This window comes from Cibotium barometz, chromosome 41, assembly GCF_041138505.1.
Source record: "Cibotium barometz isolate CiBa-2024 chromosome 41, ASM4113850v1, whole genome shotgun sequence".
In the NCBI taxonomy this organism is placed as follows: domain Eukaryota; kingdom Viridiplantae; phylum Streptophyta; class Polypodiopsida; order Cyatheales; family Cibotiaceae; genus Cibotium; species Cibotium barometz.
Genome location: NC_141086.1, coordinates 44,064,085 through 44,085,422, shown reverse-complemented (window position 1 = coordinate 44,085,422; position 21,338 = coordinate 44,064,085). Strand labels below are relative to the sequence as shown.

The following is a 21,338-nucleotide window of genomic DNA, read 5'->3' as shown; positions in this document are numbered from 1 at the left end:
TCATCTTTGAGAAAAAGGGATTTAGGCTTACTTGGGCAAAAGAGTGGGTCCGACAACAACAATAGAAAATCACCAGAGCAAGTGTCAGCTCGAGCAAGATCGACAATAGTAGGTCCTAGTAGCAAGATAGCTCAATCGAGATCCGGTGATGGTGGCGACGGCAAAAAAATCGACAATAGCGTAGAAAAATACGAGGAAAGGATGATAGAAAATGAAAGAAAGGGGAAAGTTTAGGAATTTTAGGGTACAGTTATCTCGGGCGAGATATGTGGCTTCAACATTCATTTTTGCTTTCAATATCTCACCCGAGATATGATAAAAATATAAATTATTAATTGGATTTACGTATCTCGCCCGAGATATGATAAATATATAATTATTTGATGTATGTATCTCGCCCAATATATGATTAAACTATAAATTCTCACCTTCGGGTTTCTACAATATGCTATTTTTCCTCTTTTTAATAAAATCATGTAGAAATTGTTGCAAGCATTTCTAACCTAATTTTGGGGTTTTTTGCACGTCTTGGCCGCACAACCATCTACTTTGCTTCTTGCAAAGGTAATCCCTTCTTATCTCTCTTTAATATTTGTTTATTTGCTGAATTTTCCATATCAAACCCTCTTTACCTCTGCCTAATCATGCTTTATTTGCTTGATTTTGTCATGATTTTTTTTTTTAACAGTTTTTTTGCAGGTCTTTTCTCACAACCATCTACTTTGCTTCTTGCAAAGGTAAGCCTTTCTTAGCTATCCCTAATATTTATTTATTTTCTTAATGTTTTCATATCAAGTCCTCTTTATCTCTCCCTAATCATGCTTTATTTGCTTGATTTTATCATGCAGGTACTCTACAACTTTCCCCATCCGCCGCTAATTAGAGGTAAGCCATCTAATCTTATGCTTTCTTTTTCATTTTTCCATTTTACAAATATATGGCCACATGGCCTTGGGTGTTATGTTACAGGTGCATGCATAAACCCTAATCCATGTCCATGCATGCATGTAGATTATGGACGAGGGTTATAGCCCAGCAATAACCTCTAGCATTACCTCCCAACCAACCATCCTACCTACTCCACATGTTATGAGCCCCAACCAATTCTTCTCTTTCATTGCACAAGCCACTCCTAAGCAACAAGACATGGCTCAAGCTTACTTCACCTAAGATGAGCCGGTTGGCCCATTGTAATAAACCATGTGCATGGTTACACTCGTGCCATCCCCCACCCACACCCCACCCTCGGGCCGTTCCTCCAACTGTAGTAGATGCTTGCGTCATAGTGGTGGTGGTGCTTGGTGATTCCATGGATGCAATTACCCCTCCATGAGAGTGGCCACCCATAGATACTAATGTTACAGACTCCCCCATCTCATCACGTGTTGCTCTAGTTGGTGTTTTGATACTAGCCACCTCCCCAATGCAAATCAATATCTTTATACGGTGCAGGAAGGGCATATAGTTCTTGATAATGTAGGACAGGAGATAAGGACTCAACTATGAGGCATAGTGTTCACCCATGACACTATGACCACATTCCCTCACCTCTTATCAGAGAAGAAAACCCGGATATGCAATCAAATCAAGAATGAGTTCAAGCTAGCCTCTCGCGTAGTGAGGAAGTACCAAATAGATTGATCTACAATCTCATGAGAGATTGCATAAAGCACAAGCAATCTGATATCACCCAAGCGGTGAAAAGAGGGGAAAAAAGCCTTGGCATGTGGACCAAGAGAAATGGGATGAGGAAGTGAGAAATCACACCGATAACCCCCAATGGTATGCGTAACAATAGGAAGTGGCAGCAAAGCAGATGGAAAGCATGGGAGATTGCACCTTGGGAGCATGGATGGAACTCATTCTATGAGTATTTTGTAAGTATTGATGCTTCTTGTTGCCTCTCATGTGTGTGTAAAGTTTATAGTTGTATGTTTTTATGTGTTCTTTGCATGCATACAAGAGAGGGTCATTGGATGCTGACCTAGTCAGCTGTTGGAGGAGCCCTATGCATTCAAGAATGGCACCTATGCCTTGCTTGAGAGAATGGAGCATGATGGCAAGAATGTGAATTGGGAAGCTATGGTTTTGGTAAGGACTTCTTACCTTTTGAATATATGTTATGAGCTTGTAGATCACTTTAGTCTACAGGGGATGATTTGTGGGTATTACATTGTTTTTAGAGAGAGCAATACCTAAGCCGCTAGGAGAAGAATAGCTCGTAGATGGATACCACTTAGTATCTCGCACCTATGAGCTTCTTTTTTCTTAGACATGTAGATGGAGTTGTATAGAACCATTTTGAGGTTGTATAGATCCATTTTGCACTCTTTTTGGTAGTGTATAAGTTTCTCATCTCTATATGGCAACATTTATATATGCTATAGATTTCGTATATTAATCATATCTTTGTATCAATGAATCTTGGTCTCAATGTGTAATTGTGTCAAATTCTTCATTTGATATGATTTGAAGAAAGGTCTACATACATTTGGCACGATGGTGCATCTAGGTACACATCTACACCTTGATGCACCATTATGCCAAAAAATTTAAAACCTGCATCCATCTCTAATGGTGTCAGAAATAGGGTTGGAATAATGATCTGAAAAATTGTAGAAAAGTATGATTAAAAGAACGTCTAAAAAAGTGTTTGAAATGTCTGCAATAATTTTTTAAAAAAAGACTAATATTTAGATGACTATATAGATACATATTTAGACTTCTTATCCGATGGTATTTCAACATTCTTTCCGACATTTGTTTAGATGAATATATCAACGCTGAAAGTGCCAAAGTGCATATGGGCGTTCTTAGATTTTCATTCCAGTTCATTTTCATCAAATTAAACGTCATAATGTAGGCATCCTGTAGTGGGTATGCTACTAAATACAAGAAATTATACAAAGGATTTAAAAGAGTTATGAATAAAAGATTATTTTTCCTCTCCCAAAACCATATGATGTAGGATAATCACAAAAATTATTGAATGGTAAAGTTATGGAGCTCATTGTTGAGCCTATGCATCTATGCCATCTGCATAAATATAAGTAAGAGTTTATATTTAAGATAATGAAATTCAATAATTTTATGCTAGATGTATGTAAGGTACAAAGTGCAATTGTCAAGTTCTATAACATGACAATTCAAGAATGTGGTCGTACACTAAATTTTGCATTAAAACTCAATGAATGTGAGACTCTTGAAGGTCATAAGTTATAGAGGGTACGCTTGACCCTAATGAATAGAGTCTCAAGTACAAACATCATAAAAGAGCATTTTAATTGTTTTAGTGTTTAATAAAAAAATGAGATATGGTGGCTTGCTACTTTTGAAGTTCCAAAAGAAGACTATGAAATATTAAAGGTTTTCTTTAACTTGACACAAGTATACCAAATGCGGTTGAACATTAGAGAAGGGGAGAAGTCATAAAAGTATATTAATTTGATGAATAAATGTACAATGGCATCTCGAAAGAGATTTAAAATCTCTAAAGTGCATGTTTGGTGTGTCATGTGGATCCAATGTATAATTTCCATGCCTATACTGCATGAAATCTAGAAAAAATTCAAACGATAGAAAGGCAAATTGGATTGCAAAGACGATAAAGGAGGGTACCCCAACTCGTGAAAGGACCAACTTATAATACATGAGGAAAAATGACCTTTTTGGATCCAAGTGGGATCCTATTCTCTCTTTTTTTTGGAACCAATAATATATATTTATATTAACTATTTAAAATCAGTCATACATCACCCCCAAAAACTCAACTATCTACTCCTTTTTGACCTAAGTGGGATCCTATTCTAACTTGATACCCTTATTAACAAGGGTTCATGGTAAGGATTCTTGCAAAGTTGATATATAAGGGTTCACTTTTTCCTATTGGATACAACTAAAGAATGTTGCTCAAGAGACATGCAAGAAAGTACACGAGGTTTTGGCATTGGGTTACATAGAGGCTAAGTGGAAATTTAAAAGGATGAAAAAATGTCAGGGGCAAGTGAAAACTTACCTTGCAAGCGATGCTTTGGCAGGATAAAGATAATAAAATTACTTTCTCTACCACACAAAATGAAGTGAATGTATGGTTGTTCCTGAGAGGAGCAATGGAGGAAAGACTTGATTGGAAAAGGTAAACATATGGGTTGTACTTGACAAGTTGTTGTTGGTCATTCTTTTACAAAAGATATTTACAATGGTGTAAGGTCTCCCGCTTCCTAAATAGGGAAAACCTTTAAGACAGTCTACTAAGTCTAACTTAGGGTAGTTTCCTACTCGTCTACACCTTGACCATGTAAGATACAAGGATACGATTATTAGGTACGACTTAGTTCTATCTTGTAGGGGAAGCGTGGTCTTTTTAAAGGATTTCTAAAATCAAACCACTCATAGAGTGATCAACTTTAACTCGGGCAACCTCTATTCTTGACTTCTAGAAACAACACTTTTTTCCTTATCTATGCATGGCACAGCCGCTGACCTAGTCCTCTACAGTAGGATTGCCCAGGGATTTATTTATCTAATGTAGTGCTTTAATTAATTTATTGGAAAGTTACCCGACTAAGTCGGGTCCACCCGTCCATAGGATGTTGCCGTCAGGGCATCCCATCCTCCCACTTTCCACCCAACTCACATGTCAACTTATTTTCTAATTAATCCTACCACACTGTTTGACATAAATAAACAAGTTTCGTAATTAAAAGCCTTACACATGGTTTGTTTAAATAGTCTTTATCAATGATACACAATACTTACAAGTAAAATATTTAAAAAAATAGATACACTGTTTAAAATTATTCATAGTGAAATCCAAGCTCTTTACTTTATTCTGCCGATGATCTAGCATTCAACCTTCAATCTCTATAGACTAGGCAATCCCTACGGGACCATACACCTCATCGTCGAGAACTCAAGTTGTCTTTGGCACTTTGCAAGTTTGCTCATTGCTCAAGCCTCAAGCTTCAAGCGGCAAGCCACACTCTATGAGTGTATCTACTCTCTCTAGTTTCTCTCTCTCTAGTCTCTTGAGTCTTGAGTCTTTGGCACTTTGCAAGTTTGCTCATTGCTCAAGCGTCAAGCTTCAAGGGGCAAGTTACACTCTATGAGTGTATCTACTCTCTCTACTCTCTCTCCCTCAAGCTTCTTCTAACTTCCAAGTTCCAAGCCTCTCACACAAGGCTCTACTCTCTACTATCTAGACTCTCTCTCTCTCTCTCTCTCTCTCTCTCTCTCTCTCTCTCTCTCACCTCTCCCTCAAGCCTCTTGAGTCTTCCAACTTCCAAGCCTCTCTTTTTCCCACATGTTCACATGCATTTCTCTTGCAAACTAAGGGCAACCCAATTGGCCTTTGACACACCCCCACAGTCCTCTCTCTCTCTCTCTCTCTCTCTCTCTCTCTCTCTCTCTCTCTCTCTCTCTCTCTCCATGCCACCCCAACACCCGCCCCTCGACCCTGCTCGACTGTCCCCGCCAACCCCCCTCCCTTTCTGTTGCCTATCCACCTACTCAACCCTCTTCTCATCTACCTGCCCGTTTATTTCACCCACCAACAGCCCCCTTATCTCTCTGTGCTCCATCCATCACACCCCCCACTAGCTCAGTACTTTCATAGGTTATTTCATGTTCATTTTGTCCTTTTTTTCTAGACATCCAATATACATTGACACTTGTACATTGATTTGTCTCATAGGTCGAGTTCGGCCTCTAGTAGACGTTAATACAGCTCTCTCTCTCTCTCTCTCTCTCTCTCTCTCTCTCAAATGTATCGTGTGGGCTTCTGATGAGAAATGGATACTTTGTGCAATGTTGATGATGACCAGGGTGTCTACCATACACCACCTAAAGCATGGCTCATTTTTTGCAGAAGAATGAGGGAAAGTACGCCTTCCCCAGGCTCATCTAGGGCAGGGAAAATGTCTAGAACCAAAGACGGTTCTATGTATGAAAAAGTGCAGATTATGATCAAGGCGGCAGAATTGAACAACATGCGACTAGATTTGGAAAAGAAAATGTATGAGGCTATGGAAGCCCGGAAGAACGACATGTATACATGCATGAGGAAGGAATTGCATAAGGAAATACTAACGGAATTGTGGGCTGAGATGTATACGGCACTGAAAGGGGGGAAATGCATGCCCTCTTGAGAATAGAGGTGAATGTAATGGAAATTGTTGTGTATAAAAAAGTTAGTGATGCAATGGCTGAGGTCCCGAAACCTAGAAAACTAAGACGGAGAAATGCATAACAGATAAGATGTCTTCATCAAGGAACTCCAAGGAGAACTTTTGGCATGCAAGAAACAGCTAGAAGAGCAAAAGGGGTCGGTAACACCCCAACTTGCTAATGAAATTAAGGAGTTGAAAACACATGTTGAGAAAGAGATCAGATCCTTTGCTGAGGTGACAATGCAAACAAAAGTAGATGTTGAAGAGAATACCAAATGGATTGATGTAGTGAAGAAACACAAGGGTGTGTCAGTTGATAAAGTTGAGGTAATGAATGCCTCTCGAGGAGGAGGCTAGGAGACATGCCAGGGCCTTACATGTGGTGCAAGTTACTAGATGGAATGAGAAAAGCTCCCCCAAAGAGGATGCAAAAGATCTTAGCACTAAAATGGGAGTATCTGAGCTCCCCATATTGGATGCTTGGAGAGTGGGCAAGGATGCTACAAAGGCACAGGCATTGATCTTGAAGTTCCCAGACATGGGATCGAAGAGGGCCTTCTTATAAAAAAGGATGGCTCTCAAGGGAGAGAAGATTTATCTGGATAAGGATCTAACACCAACACAAGTAGGACATAGAAAAGAGCATATGCCTCGGGTATATGAGGCACGGAAGGAAGGGAAGTGGGCAGTGTACAAGGACGGTAGGGTGATTATTACAGAGCACGGATCCACATGACGGTGCACGGCCCATGGGACCCTAAAGATGACAGTATGGAATTGTAATGGATCTCTACGTCTGGATGCAGGATACTTAGAAGACACATTCAAAGATAGAGACATTTTCTATACGGAGACCCATCAGTGTGTAGGGAGTCACCTCCCGACAGTGCGCAGATATACATGGGAGTCGGTTTATCACCCCCACCCACGTACACTAGGTAGTACTAGAGGATCAGGCGAGGTGAATATGTTAGAGAGGAGATTCGGGATATGGTTCATGTAGTACATAGAGACGCAGATGCATGATATATGTGGATTAGAGTTCACACAGAGAGGCTACAGGACATATACATTGCCGTATGCTATTTTCCTCCTGCCTACTCGAGATATGCACAGTAGGGTGAGTCACCTTATTTGCCATTATATGAAGACATCATACGCTTTGCTAACTTGGGAGACATTCTTTTGGTGGGGGACTTCAATGCTCGTACGGGCAATGAGCAATCAACACTTTATGACACAGAGGAGCCTTTATATAGAGATCTTGAAGCGGATGAAGTGGGCATACAGAGGACATCACAGGATATGGGTGAGATCACAGAGTATGGGACACACCCCTTGGCTTTGGGGAGTGCTCATGGGTTTCTTATTTATAATGGTTTGTCACGATGGCCCGGTTCGGGTGCCTGTACATGCTGGAGTAACAAGAACGGAGCTAATATAGTGGACTACTTGATGGGATCCCCTACTTTGATGCCAAATATCTAGAGTTTCTATATTTCTGACAGGCTGATTGGGATGGCGGGGCAGGTCATGCATACTTATGCTTCATAGTGGTATGCAAGAACCAAAGGCGGTTATCGCCATTACCTCTCTCTCGCCACCCTAGATACCATTTTACACGAAGAGACTGCTGGAGTTTATTACAGTGCAGTCTATGATGGCCTTTTCACTCTTGACCCAGATAGCCCTTTAGAGGAGCTTACGAGAGGCTTTACAGAGGTACTACATACCTCGGCAGCATATGCTTTCCCATATACTATAGCTGCCTCTAAGCCCTTGAGCAATACTATTCCGTAGAATAGTTGGTATGATGACGAATGCCGAGAGACCCAAGCTCAGCTATAGAGAGATGTCACCCTTGGGGCACGTACACACAGAGAGGGTAGGACGCTCTTCCGATGATTTGTGTGAAAGAAGAAGCGAGATTACCTTGCAAAGCTCGAGGTAGATTTGTGCCAATTATTCTTGAGTCAGGACAGTAAGAGGGCTTGGAAAATGTTCCAGGAGAGGCAGCCACATACCTCGATCACGGCACTTTTGAGACTTGGCACGAGTATGCGATGTGCCTATATGATGTACCTGGACAGTCTCCCATTCTACGCCCGCCATCTCCTCAACCGGATATTTTCTTCACTTTACGGATGGTGCTAGATGCGATTGATAGACTACACATAGGGAGGGCGAAAGATCACGAAGGTCTGGCAGATGAACATTTCTCATATGCAAGGGATACTCTGGCACACTGATCCTTGTACACATGTTTAATAGAGCTACGTGGTGTGAAGGTTTCCCAGCTAGTTGGACAGATAAAACTATTGTGCCATTGCTTAAGAGCGGGATCCCATGATGCCCGATAGCTATCATACGATCATGATTGGCCATTATCTGGCTAAGATATATGGATCCATCTTGGAGCATGAGATGAGCCGGTGGGCAGAGAGGCAGGGACATAGAGCAACTGTGGGGGACAGGCTAGTTTTAGGAGGGGATATGCCACACTGGATCATATACTCACCCTCAGAGCTCTTATTGGAGGAGGGACAAGCACGAGGATGGAGGATGTATTGTTGTTTTGTGGACTTCCGCAAAGCATTTGATATGGTACCACGTGCCAAGCTTATGAGGAGACTACAGGATATTGGTGTCCCTGAGGAGATGCAGTGGGGAGTATACACTTTGTATAAGTCAGAGAGTACGTGCCCCAGGGGGCTTGTCGGATGCAGTGAATAGTACTATTGGAGTGAAGCAAGGCTGCCCGATTTCACCCACTCTTTGATTGGCGTATTTTGGTAATATGACTCAAAAGCTTACCATTTTAGTGTAAATTTGTGCTCATTTTGATGTACTTCCAAAGTAGAATAAGTGTAGAGTAGAAAAACTTAAAAAAAAAGTATTTTTTGAGTGCCGTTTGCTCCCCCGTCCCCGTCCCCATCCCTGTCCCCCATTATCACCCCCCGTCCCCGCGTTACTGTCCCCCTGTCCCTAGTGACTACGTGGGTGCTATCTAAGTATGCCGATAGCTACCAGCATGCACACGGAGAGCTCCGCGTGTATGGCGGTAGCTTCCAATGCATGCCGATAACTACCGACATGCACGAGAACCTACCGGCATGCACTCGGAGCACCCAATGCATGCCGGGTGCTACCTAAGTATGCCGAAAGCTACCGGCATGCATCGAGAGCTCCGGTCATAGTTCATAACATACGTTTAGCAAACGCATACGCATTCACGTATGTAAGACTGTTTCGAGTATGTTTCCACTCCCGGGCCAAGTAACATACGTGACCAATATAATACCTCATAGAAAGGACAAGATTTAGACAAAAAGATACAAATCTACATTATAAACTCAAGTTCTCCAAGTTCCATTATAAAACTTACAAAGTTACAACTTACAATTTACATAGATGCTCATTGAGTGGACCGATTTTCGATTTGAAAAAATGTAGTAACTTTCAAAAAACGTAAAACCTTAGAAAAACATAAAAAAAAAGCACGTATGAAACACGAGTTTCAAACGTATATGTTGCAAACGTTTGCTTCGTGAAATAAACGTGAATGTTATGAACTATGCTCTGGGTGCATGCCGATAGCTTCCAATGCATGCCGATAACTACTGACATGCACCAGGAGCTACTGGAACACCCAATGCATGCCGGCTTCTGCTACCTAAGTATGTCGGTAGCTACCGGCATGTAGTGGGTGCTCATGCATGCTGATAACTACCGACATGCACCTGGAGCTACTGGCATCCACACGAAGCACCCAATGCATGCTGGTAGTACCTATGTATGCTGTTGGCTACTACTGGCATGCACCAATAGCTCCGGGTGTATGCCAGTAGCTTCCAATGCATGCTGATAACTATTGACATGCACTACCAGCTCCGAATACATGTTGGTAGGTACCCAAGTATGCCAGTAGCTACCGGCATGCACTAAATGCATCGGGAGGTCCCAATGCATGCGGAGTGCTACCTAGGTATGCCAGTAGCTACCAATGCATGTAGAGAGCTCGAGGTGCATGATGCCGGTAATTTCCAATGCATACTGATGATTACCGACATGCATCGGGAGCTACTGGCATGCACTTGGAGCACCCAATTCGAGTACCGCCATGCATTGAGAGCTCCGGGTGCATACCACTTGCTTTCAATATATGCCTATAACTACAGGCATGAAATGGGATCTACTGGCATGCCCCACAGCACCCAATGCATGCCAGGTGCTACCTAAGTGTGCCGGTAGCTACCGTCATACACCGAGAGCTCCAGGTGCATGCCAGTAGCATCCAATGCATGCCCACAACTACACCGACATGCATGCAGAGCACCCAATGCATGCCGGATGTTACCTAAGCATGCCGGTAGCGATCGGCATGCACCAAGAGTTCAGATTGCATGCCGGTAGCTTCCCATGCATGCCGATAACTACCGACATGCACCAGGGGCTACCGGCATGCACTCAGAGAACCTAATGCATGCTGGATGCTACCTAAGTATGCCGGTAGCTACCGGCATTCATTGGGTGCTCCGGATGCATGTGCCGGTGGCTTCCCATGCACGCCAATAACTACCCACCTGCACCGGGAGCTACCGGCAAGCTCTCAGAGTATCCAATGCATTAGGTGCTACCTAGCTATGCTAGTAGCTATTGGCATGCAGTGGGTGCTCTGGGTGCGTACTGGTAGCTTCCAATGCATGCTGATAACTACTGACATGCACCGGGAGCAACCTCCAAAGCTGCATGCCGGGTGCTACCTCAGTATGCCGGTGGCTACTGGCAAGCACCGAGAGCTCGGGGTGCATGTTGATAGCTTCCAATGCATGCCGATAACTACCAACATGCATTGGGAGCTACCGGCATGCAACCGCAACACCCAATCCATGTCGTGTGCTACCTAAGTATGCCAGGATGCACTCGATAGCTCCCAATGCATGCCGGTAGCTTCCAATGCATGCCGATAACTAGTGACATGCCGGTGGCTACTAGTAAGCACCGAGAGCTCGGGATGCATGCTGATAGCTTCCAATGCATGTCGATAACTACCGACATGCACTGGGAGCTACCGGCATGCACCCGCAGCACCCAATGCATGTGGGGTGCTACCTAAGTATGCTGAGATACACCCAATATCTCCCAATGCATGCCCATAACTACTGACATGCACCGGGAGCTACTATGCACCCGGAGCACCCAATGCATGCCAATAACTACTAACGTGCACCGAGAGCTATCGGCATGCACCCGGAGCACCCAATTCTACCTAAGTATGCCGGTAGCTATCGGCATGCATCGAGAGCTCTAGATGCATGCCAATAGCTTCCAATCCATGCCTATAACTATCGACATGCACCGGGAGCTACCGCCATGCACCTGGAGCACCCACCAGGTGCTACCTAAGTATGTCGGTAGCTACCATCATGCAGCGAGACCTCCAGTGAAAAGGTGCAGGGGGGAAGAGAGCTTGAGCTCTTGCAAGCACACACACACTCACAAAACCCTAATAGAGAACACACAAGGTGAGAGGCTGAAAATCTTCTTCTACTTCACTCAACACTCAACACACCATATACAAAGATAAGAGTACACATAATATGAAAGGTACTCAACCAATACATACAAGGGTTCTCTATAGTGTGAACCCAACTAAATGAGTTGGTGCTATAACTATGCCAGTCTCTAGAATGGCTGTCACATAGCCTGTCATCCCACTGGCCACATATCACCCAAGATCTCACCAACCATGCCAGTGGTGTAAGTGTGGGGCCTATCCCCCAGGCGGGTTATCAGTGTCCACCACCTCACTAGATGAGCTCGATATCTCAACACTCCCCCTCGAGCTCAACTCCATCTCATGTACACCAAGCAAAGCCCTGAATCTGCGGAGCTTCTCTGTACCCAATGCTTTGGTGAAGATGTCAGCTACTTGATCCTGTGTGCTGACATAAACAAGGTCAAGGTCTCCTGCCAAGACCTTCTCTCTGACAAAATGGTAGTGGACCTCTATATGCTTTGTACGAGCATGAAAAACTGGGTTCTTGGCCAACTGTATACTGCTAATGTTGTCACAGAAAATGACAACTTGTCTATCCACTGATAGACCCAAATCTGCAAAGTAGCTTTCTCAACCAAGCTACCTCACATGCTGCCATAGCAGCTCCTCTGTACTCGGCCTCTGTACTGGATAGAGCAACCGTAGGTTGCTTCTTGCTGCTCCAAGTCACAGCAGCACTCCCCAAAGAAAACATGAATCCACTAGTAGATCTCCTATCTGAGATACTACCAGCCCAATCAGCATCTGTGTACCCATGTACACATATCTCTATCCCAGTTTCATAAAATAGTCCACAATGCAATGTAGATCTCACATACTCAATATGCGTCTCAATGCATCCAAATGCGGCTTCCGAGGAACCTGCATAAACTTACTCACCAACCCAACAGCATAGCTCAAATATGGCCTGGTGATCGTCATGTAGATCAAGCTTCCTACTATGTGCCTATATATAGTAGGATCCTCCAAAATCTCTCCTGAATCTGCACTCAACTTGCCATTCTGATCCAATGGCACTGAGATAGGCTTACAGCCTGTCATACCATACTTGGACAACATGTCCAAGCCATACTGTCTCTGCACTAATCCAATACCATGTGGTGACCTAATCACCTCAATGCCCAAGAAATATCTGAGCTCCCCCAGATCCTTCATCTCAAACTTCTGTCTAAGGATGTAACATACCCATCTTCACTAATAAAGAAATGTCCATGTAATAGATAAGTTTATGAGTTTTTATGGTAGGTTCCTCCCGTCTAAAATGGGGGAAACACTTAAGATAGTCCACTAAGTCTTATCTTGGGAAAAATTTCCTATTCATCGACACCTTGACCTTGTAGAGGTTCAAGGATACGATTCATAGGTATGACCTAGCTCTATCCCGCAGGGGGAGCGTGATTTTTTAAACATCAAATCACCCATATGGCAATTGATCACATAAATTGGGCAACTACTAGACTTACCTAGCGTAGGGCTTTCACTTAATCTATTGGAAAGCTACCCGACTAATCGGGTCCACCTGTCCGTAGGATGGTGCCATCGGGGCATTCCATCCTCCCACTTTCCACCCTACTCACGCATCAATTTGTTTTCTAATTAACCCTACCACACTGTTACATAAATAAATATATTCCTTAATTAAGGCCCTTTTTCACAAGGTTTGTTAAAACAGCCTTTTTACACAATACAATCATACCAAAGACAAGATATATTTATATAAAAAGTTTATACATGAATCAATTCCATACAAGCCAAACCGGCTCTCTTATTCTTATACTACCGATGATCTAGAATTCGGCCTTCCAGCCTCTACATGCTGGGCAAAACCCTACGGGACTATATACCTCATCGTCGGCCGCGCTAGCGAGGACTCAAGCTGGCCTGTCGCCCTCTTAGGCTCCATCGCTCGATCCTCCCGCCCCTCAGAGGGATTTCTGCACACTATGGTGGGCTTATTTACCGCACTAGCCTGGGCCCTCAGAACTAGGCAGCCTCATAATCTCTCGCCTCAATCGGTGATCCTTATTCTCCCAATGGTATGAGGGATACCTTGGGCCATTCCCGGGCTTTACTAACGACGCCGCCCGGCTACACAAGCACGAAACGGAGTTAGCGTTGAAGCCAAAAGAAATCTTGAATTCTAAAGATAACAACTTCAATGCAATTTATTAAATATAGCATTCACAATTCGTGAAGATAACAATTTCAACGCAATTTATCGAATACAGCATCACATAATTCGTAACTTCATATAATTTTTATGTCGTCATTTTAAAAGGAAAAGATACCATTCATTAACACTAATTTAAGGAAAATCTCTTCTCTTAAAAATTAACCAAGCTAACCTGGCCACCATTTCCTTGAGGAGCTTGAAACGGGAGGGCTGGTGGAGCCGCATTGGGAGCATCTTCCCTAATCTCGTTATTGAGCGCTCCTCTTGAGGCAATATTTTGACGTCTTCGAGAAGAGGCCATCTTAGGCGTCGCCTTGTAGCTCTGCGATCGAAACGCTTCAGTCAGATCTGAATTCTGAGTTTGTTTGCTCACCGTATGAGCAAAAGAGTATGATGCACGAACCCTTATTAAAGTCTACGCAAATGGGGGGATTTGTGAGATGTCCTTAAGGGTAAAAACGTGGAGGAGGGCTGAGAGAGCTGCTGTAAGTCTATTCACACGGGGGGGAAGAGTTAAGGACAGTGCCTCCTAGCAAGAGGAGGATGGAGGAAAATTGGCTTATCTAAAAAGAGGCAAATGAGGGGGTGTGAGAGGAGGGCTGCAAGGGATGGCTGTACTATAGCAAGTACACTGCATAGGGACAAACGGCGGTACAGAGGACGGTACAACAGGGCATACGCTGCACAGAAATGCGTGCTGCCTGTGGAGCACCCCGAGGGTTTATATAGCTGAGGGGTGAGGGTACGGGGTTTATATAGCTGAGGGGTGAGGGTACGGGCACTGCGCAAAGCAAGGATGAAAGGACGGTGTACCGTCAAAGGCTTTGGATTAGTGGCCTGCATGGGTCTAGGGGAAAGGTACGGTGTTAGTTGTCCAGGAAAGGAGTGGTACGCATGTACCTTATCTGGTCTGGGGCAGCATGGTTCCACGTAAGGGTACGTGTGGACCACATAGTCCTTTGGTCCTTGGGCGGCCATCGTACGGGCATCCTAGTAAGTGTGTACGGACCAAATTTTTGGGCGGGGTACCCAAATTTGGGACACCCACCTCGATTTGCGTGCCGGACCGTGTCCCGAGGGACGATTTTTTTTTTCCGGGAGGTTCTCCTGGTCGTAGGGGTTCAGACCGTTCATCAATCGGACGCCCAGTCGTGCATTTATTAAGGTTTAAAGGTCGCCGTTTTTTAACTAAAATGATTGAAATTTGTGTATAGGCTTGATCCGGTGTCCGTTTTGGATGCTGTAAAATCCTATATTAGGGTAAAATCACGTGCAAATTCCAAATTTGGGCTCAAAATTTGAAGATTCTAAGTAGAAATGACTCAAATGATAAAATCATTGATTTTTATACCATAAAAAACTCATAAATTTATCTATTACATGGACATTTCTTTATTCGTGAAGATGGGTATGTTACATCCTTCCCCCCTTAAAGAAATCGAGATGTCCTCATCTCGTCTCATGAATTGGGGATAATCCTTTAAGAGTGTAGCTTCATCTTCCCAAGTTGCATCCTCTTCAGGGTAATCTTTCCACTGTACTAGATGTTCTATAAGAGTTCTATTTCGGAGTTGCCTTTCCCTAGAATCTATGATGCTACTGGGCTATAATTCAAGGACTCCTTGAGTAGGGATTACAACTTGTTCATCATCAAGAATATGATCGAGACTGGGGACATATGGTTTTAACAAACTTACATGAAATACATTATGGACTTTGATATGGACTGGGAGTTGGAGTTTATAGGCACTTTTACCTAGACACTTGATAACTGTATAAGGACCACAATACCTAGGGCTGAGCTTCTTATATTTCCCAAGTGATAGAGAACTTTGTTTGGGTCACACTCGTAGAAGAACTCTGTCTCCTTCCTTGAAGATCCTTTCAAACCTCTTGTTGTTAGCATAAAGCTTTTGTCGATCTTGGGCAGCTTTAATATCCTTTTGGATTGCCTTGGTTTGTTCCTCCATTTCTTCAAGCATTTTCCTGGATGCCTCAACTCTTATGGTTGGATCAGAGAAATTTAGAGGAGACAGGCATTCTTGCCCATAGAGTGCCTTGAATGGTGACATTCCTATGCTTTGATGATAAGACGCATTGTAGGCAAATTCTACCAGAGGAAGGTATTGAATCCACCTTCTTGGTTCCCGTCCACAGTATGCTCTGAGAATGTCTTCAATTACTTGATTGACTCTCTCAGTCTGGCCATCGATCTCTAGATGATAAGTTGTGCTAAAGCAAAGTTGAGTTCCCAAGGCTTGAAAATAAGGACTGCCAGAATTTTGAAGTGAAGTCAGAATCTCGGTCACTTACTATCCTTTTTGGGAGACCATGAAGTTTGAGGACTTCCTTGATGAATACTCGAGCAACATCAGAAGCTTTGAAGGTCTTCTTCGCCAGTATAAGGTGAGCTACTTTGGTAAGTAAGTCCACTACTACCAGAATGGAGTCATATCCTCCTTGAACAGTGGGGAGACTTGTGACAAAATCCATACTAATGCACTCCCACTTCATTTGGGGAATATCTAAGGGTTGAAGTTTTCCAGGCATCTTGACTCTTTCAGCTTTGATCCTTTGGCATGAGAGACATTGCTTCAAGTACCGAAGGACATCATTTTTCAAGCCTGCCCAATGAAAGCTCCTTCTTACGGCATTTAATGTTTTTGCATAGCCTGGGTGTCCTGCCGAGCAGGGCTATCATGAGCTTCATGGAGGATTAGTTTCTTTAAAGCAGGATCCTTAGGGATACATAGCCTGTGATTGAAGTAGAGGCTTCCTTCATGAGTGGAGTATCCCTTGATTAGATTCTTCTCTTTCTCTGAATGTCCCCCTTCTTCTACTAACTTTATCATCCTCTGATAATCTGGATCATGAGATGAGACTTCTTCCACCTTGACTAGTATGGGATTATTTGGCATTGAAATTGCACTCAAGAAAGATTTGCGGCTAAGTGCATCTGCTACCACATTATCTTTCGCAGGGCAGAATTTGATGTCAAAGTCATATTCTTGTCAATTCATCTCCTTTGCCGCATGTTGAAGATCCACTTCAGACTTTTGTGGTCAGTTACAAGCTAGAATTTGCCCCCCAAGAGATAATGTCTCCATAATTTGAGGCAATGAATAACTGCTAAGAGTTCCAAATCATGGGTGGCATAATTGGCTTCATATTGCTTCAGCTTGCAGGAAGTATAAGCGACCGGTCTTCCTTCTTGGCCTAAGACACCACCAAGTGCTCGACTACTAGCATCTGTAACCACTTCAAATTCCTTGGAGAAATCAGGAAGCTTTAAGACTGGGACAGAAGTAATAATGACCTTCAGCTGATCAAAGCTGTTTTGATGAATTGACAGCCACACAATTTTGCAATCCTTCTTAAGAAGATCCGTCAAAGGTGCAGCTACCAAGGCATAATCTTTGATAAAAATCCTATACCAACCCGTGATTTCCAAACACCCACGAACTTCACGAACTGATTTAGGGGGTGGCCATTCTAGAATATCCTTGACCTTGGCGGGGTCTACTGAGATGCCATCTTTGGAGACGATGAATCCAAGATACTCAATTTGATGAGTAAAGAAGGTACATTTGCTTTTCTTGGCATAGAGTTTGTGTCTGCGCAGCAGTTGCAGAACTCTATGCACATGCTCCTCATGCTCTTCCATTGATTTGGAGTAGATTAAGATGTCATCAAAGAAAACAAGCACAAATTCATCCAAGTAAGGACGGAATATATCTTGCATTAGGCGGTTGAAGGTTGCAGGAGCATTGGTTAACCCGAATGACATTACAGTAAACTCATAGTGGCCATAACGGGTATTGAAAACTTTTTTGGGTATATCTGCTTCCTTGACTTTGATCTGATAGTAACCAGACCTCAAATCTATTTTTGAGAAGACTTTGGCCCCATGAAGCCAGGATACTTATTCTTGACAGTGACTTGATTTAGCCCTCGATAATCTATGCAGAGGCAGAGAGTTCCATCCTTCTTTTTTTGGAAAAGAACAGGTGCTCCCCAAGGAGAGCTACTGGGGCATACAAATCCTTGTTCAATGAGTTGGGAAAGTTGCTCCTTAAGTTCAATGGCTTCAGGAAGGGACATTTTATAGGGAGTTTTTGAGACGGGTTGGGATCACCTCGATTTCATGATCGACTTCTTGAGGAGGCGGTAACCCTGTAAGCTCATCAGGGAAGATGTCAGAGAATTCTTGGAGCCAAGAGGGTTCTGTCTCCATATTAGGTTCAATGACTTTGTTGAGTTTGACTAAGAAAACTTGCTGACCCTTATGTGTTCCCTTGAGAAGATGTTTTGCCTTGACTACCCTAGATTTAGGTTTTCCTGTGATCCCCTGAACAGATATTACTTGGCCATGCTCATTTTCAAAAGTGATACTCCCCTAGTGGTTACAACGAATGCTAGCTTTGTTTGCAATTAACCAATCCATCCCAAGGATTCCATCATAAATTCCTAATGGCAAGACTCTAAAGTGACCATGAGTTTGCTCATTACCCACCAGCTCAAAATCAAGGTATCTAAAGAGTGGCGAGATACTACTTCTTTCCCATTGGCTAACTCTACAATCATTTTTCTAGCTGTTTTTTGACCCAAGTTTAATTTTTGCAAACACCTAGGAGAAAAGAATGAATGGGTACTGCCACAATCAATCAAAAGCTGAAATGGCTTACCGTGATGAGTGGTAGGGGTTTGGATTACACCAAATTGTTTATTCGGACCTTGGTGTTCTACTGCCGCATGGACGGTGGTGCACTCTTCTTCAGCCGTTTCCAAGGTCGGTTCTTCACTTATAACACAGGTAGTCCTAGCAACTGCTCCTCCGCGGCCTCTGCCCACGGCCACTGCCTCTTGCACCTTGGTGGATAGGGGTTCCACGGCCTTGATTTCCTCTGCTACCTTGGGGAAATGATGCTGCCATCTTGGGACAGTTGGCTCTAAAGTGTCTCGGCTCATTGCACTCAAAACACAGAGGGCCTTCTCTAGAAGAAGCAGCATACGAGCGGGGGACAAAAGAGTTGCCTTGTTGCCCTCTGTTGTAGTAGGGGAAATTCTGTTGGGGTTTCTTGTAGAGTTGATCTTGTAGTAGGGGAAATTCTGTTGGGGTTTCTTGCAGAGTTGATCTTTAAGATTTGCCTGAGGGTAAGATCTCTTTTGATTCTTCGGTTTGTTAGCCTTCATTTCTTTCACAAGGGGCTTTGCTCGTATGAGAGCAACCTGTAATGTGCTCGGTTTGTTAGCCTTCATTTCTTTCACAAGGGGCTTTGCTCGTATGAGAGCAACCTGTAATGTGCTTGGCCTCATTGCTTCAAGGCGGGAATCTAAGGGTTCATTTAGCCCTTGGCAGAAACGAGCCACTTGCTGGGAAGTAGTCATAGCTGGGACATACTTTCGAAGGGTGATAAATTTGGAATAGTAGTCCTCAAGAGTTAAGCTGCACTGCCTAAGACTAAAAAACTCATTTATCTTTATGGATTCATGGGATGGGGGAAGATATCTTTCCTTCACTGCCTGCTTGATGTCTTCCCACGTTTGAGAATGCTCGGTGACTTCCTTGTCACGGCACCACTGTTTCCACTAGAGTTTAGCATCTCCGATGAGGCGAAACCATGCGAGCATAGACTGATTTGCTACTCCAGTACCGACAGCAGCAGAGAAATAATCGTCCATCGCCTCAATCCAGACTTCAGCATCCTTCTCAACCTTTGAACCTTCTCCTTTAAAGGAGGGAGGTTGCATTTGCTTGAGCAGGAGCTTCTTCTCCTGGGTAGTATCAGTGTAAAGCACATTGGGAAGTGGAGGGTGGTCGTCCAGGCCATCATTATAAAAGTAATTTTAAGATTACAAGATTCATATTTGCACAACGCTTATTTTTGGAGAGTAAAACATTGAAATTATTTTATTTCCAAATATTTACAAGGACAAGTTTTATTACAAAGATCTGAGACTAATATAATTAGTCTTATTTGACATCAAGGGAAATTCCTAGGCTTGACTATGACATAAGGGTAGAGCAGTCTACATAGGTGAAATATGGGGGTTCCGCTGTAGTTTCTAAGACTCTAAAAACTGATGGTAAGGGTGGTACTCTGGATTGGGGTAGATCCCAACATAGCTACTCTATCAGCAGGTAAGATCTACATCACTTGGTCATACACCCAACGATCTTGAGGTATGCGAACCCCATCTATAGTCACCGAGGTGTCGGCCCTGGGGGGTACCGAACGAACCAAAATAAACGGATGATCTTCAACTTCTCAATCCAACGAATCCACTTTAGGTCGGTGCTAAGGTTCCCAATTTGATCTGCTCGGATGAAGAAGTATCTCGGCCCACGACTCCAGAAATCTCTACCCCATCCTCTTTGAACACGAGAGAAATGAGGGAGGGACATCTTCTCTAGTATCTGCACCATGGTGTCGCGGAACTCGAAATTCAAGGAGTGACTAGCAGTCTCGAAGATACATTGGAAAACTAGAAACTTGGAGTAGGCATCTTCCTCTTCCTACAATCATTCAAACATCAATTCAACTTATTTGTTTTAGTAGGATGTTTTTACTAATTAGCATTATGTTAGGTAAAACATTCATTACAAAACAGTCCTTAAATGGCAATTCCTAGGAGCTAAACTCGGCTCTCATACCAATTGTAAGGTTCCTCCCTTCTAAAATGGGGGAAACACTTAAGATAGTCTACTAAGTCTTATCTTGGAAAAAATTTCCTATTCATCGACACCTTGACCCTGTAGAGATTCAAGGATACGATTCATAGGTATGACCTAGCTCTATCCCATAGAGGGAGCGTGATTTTCTAAACATCAAATCACCCATAGGGCAATTGATCATAAATTGGGCAACTACTAGACTTGATTTCTAGAGGCAACGCTTTTTTCCTCATCTTATGTAAGGCACAGCTGCTAGCCTAGTCTTCTAGAATAGAGTTGCCCAAGAACCTAATTATCTAGTCTTCTAGAATAGAGTTGCCCAAGAACCTAATTATCTAGTGTAGGGCTTTCACTTAAAATGTTAGAAAGCTACCCGACTAATCAGGTCCACCCATCCGTAGGATGGTGCCGTCGGGGCATTCCATCCTCCCACTTTCCACCCTACTCACGCATCAATTTGTTTTCTAATTAATCCTACCACACTGTTTGACATAAATAAACATATTCCTTAATTAAGGCCCTTTTTCACAAGGTTTGTTAAAACAGCCTTTTTACACAATACAATCATGCCAAAGACAAGATATATTTATATAAAAAGTTTATACATGAATCAATTTCATACAAGCCAAACTGGCTCTCTTATTCTTATACTGCAAATGATCTAGAATTCGGCCTTCCAGCCTCTACATGCTGGGCAAAACCCTACGGGACCATACACCTCATTGTCGACCGCTAGCGAGGACTCAAGCCGGCCTGTCGCCC

General features: G+C 43.2%; 1 long non-coding RNA gene across 1 annotated transcript; it reads left to right on the top strand.

Moving 5' to 3' along the window:
* Nucleotides 1-427: 427 nt before the first annotated feature.
* On the top strand, nucleotides 428-1,298 carry LOC147614976 (uncharacterized). Its single transcript, XR_015262893.1, has 3 exons — nucleotides 428-564; nucleotides 700-737; nucleotides 849-1,298. It is a non-coding gene; the product is annotated as an uncharacterized LOC147614976 (long non-coding RNA).
* The last annotated feature ends 20,040 nt before the right edge of the window (nucleotides 1,299-21,338 follow it).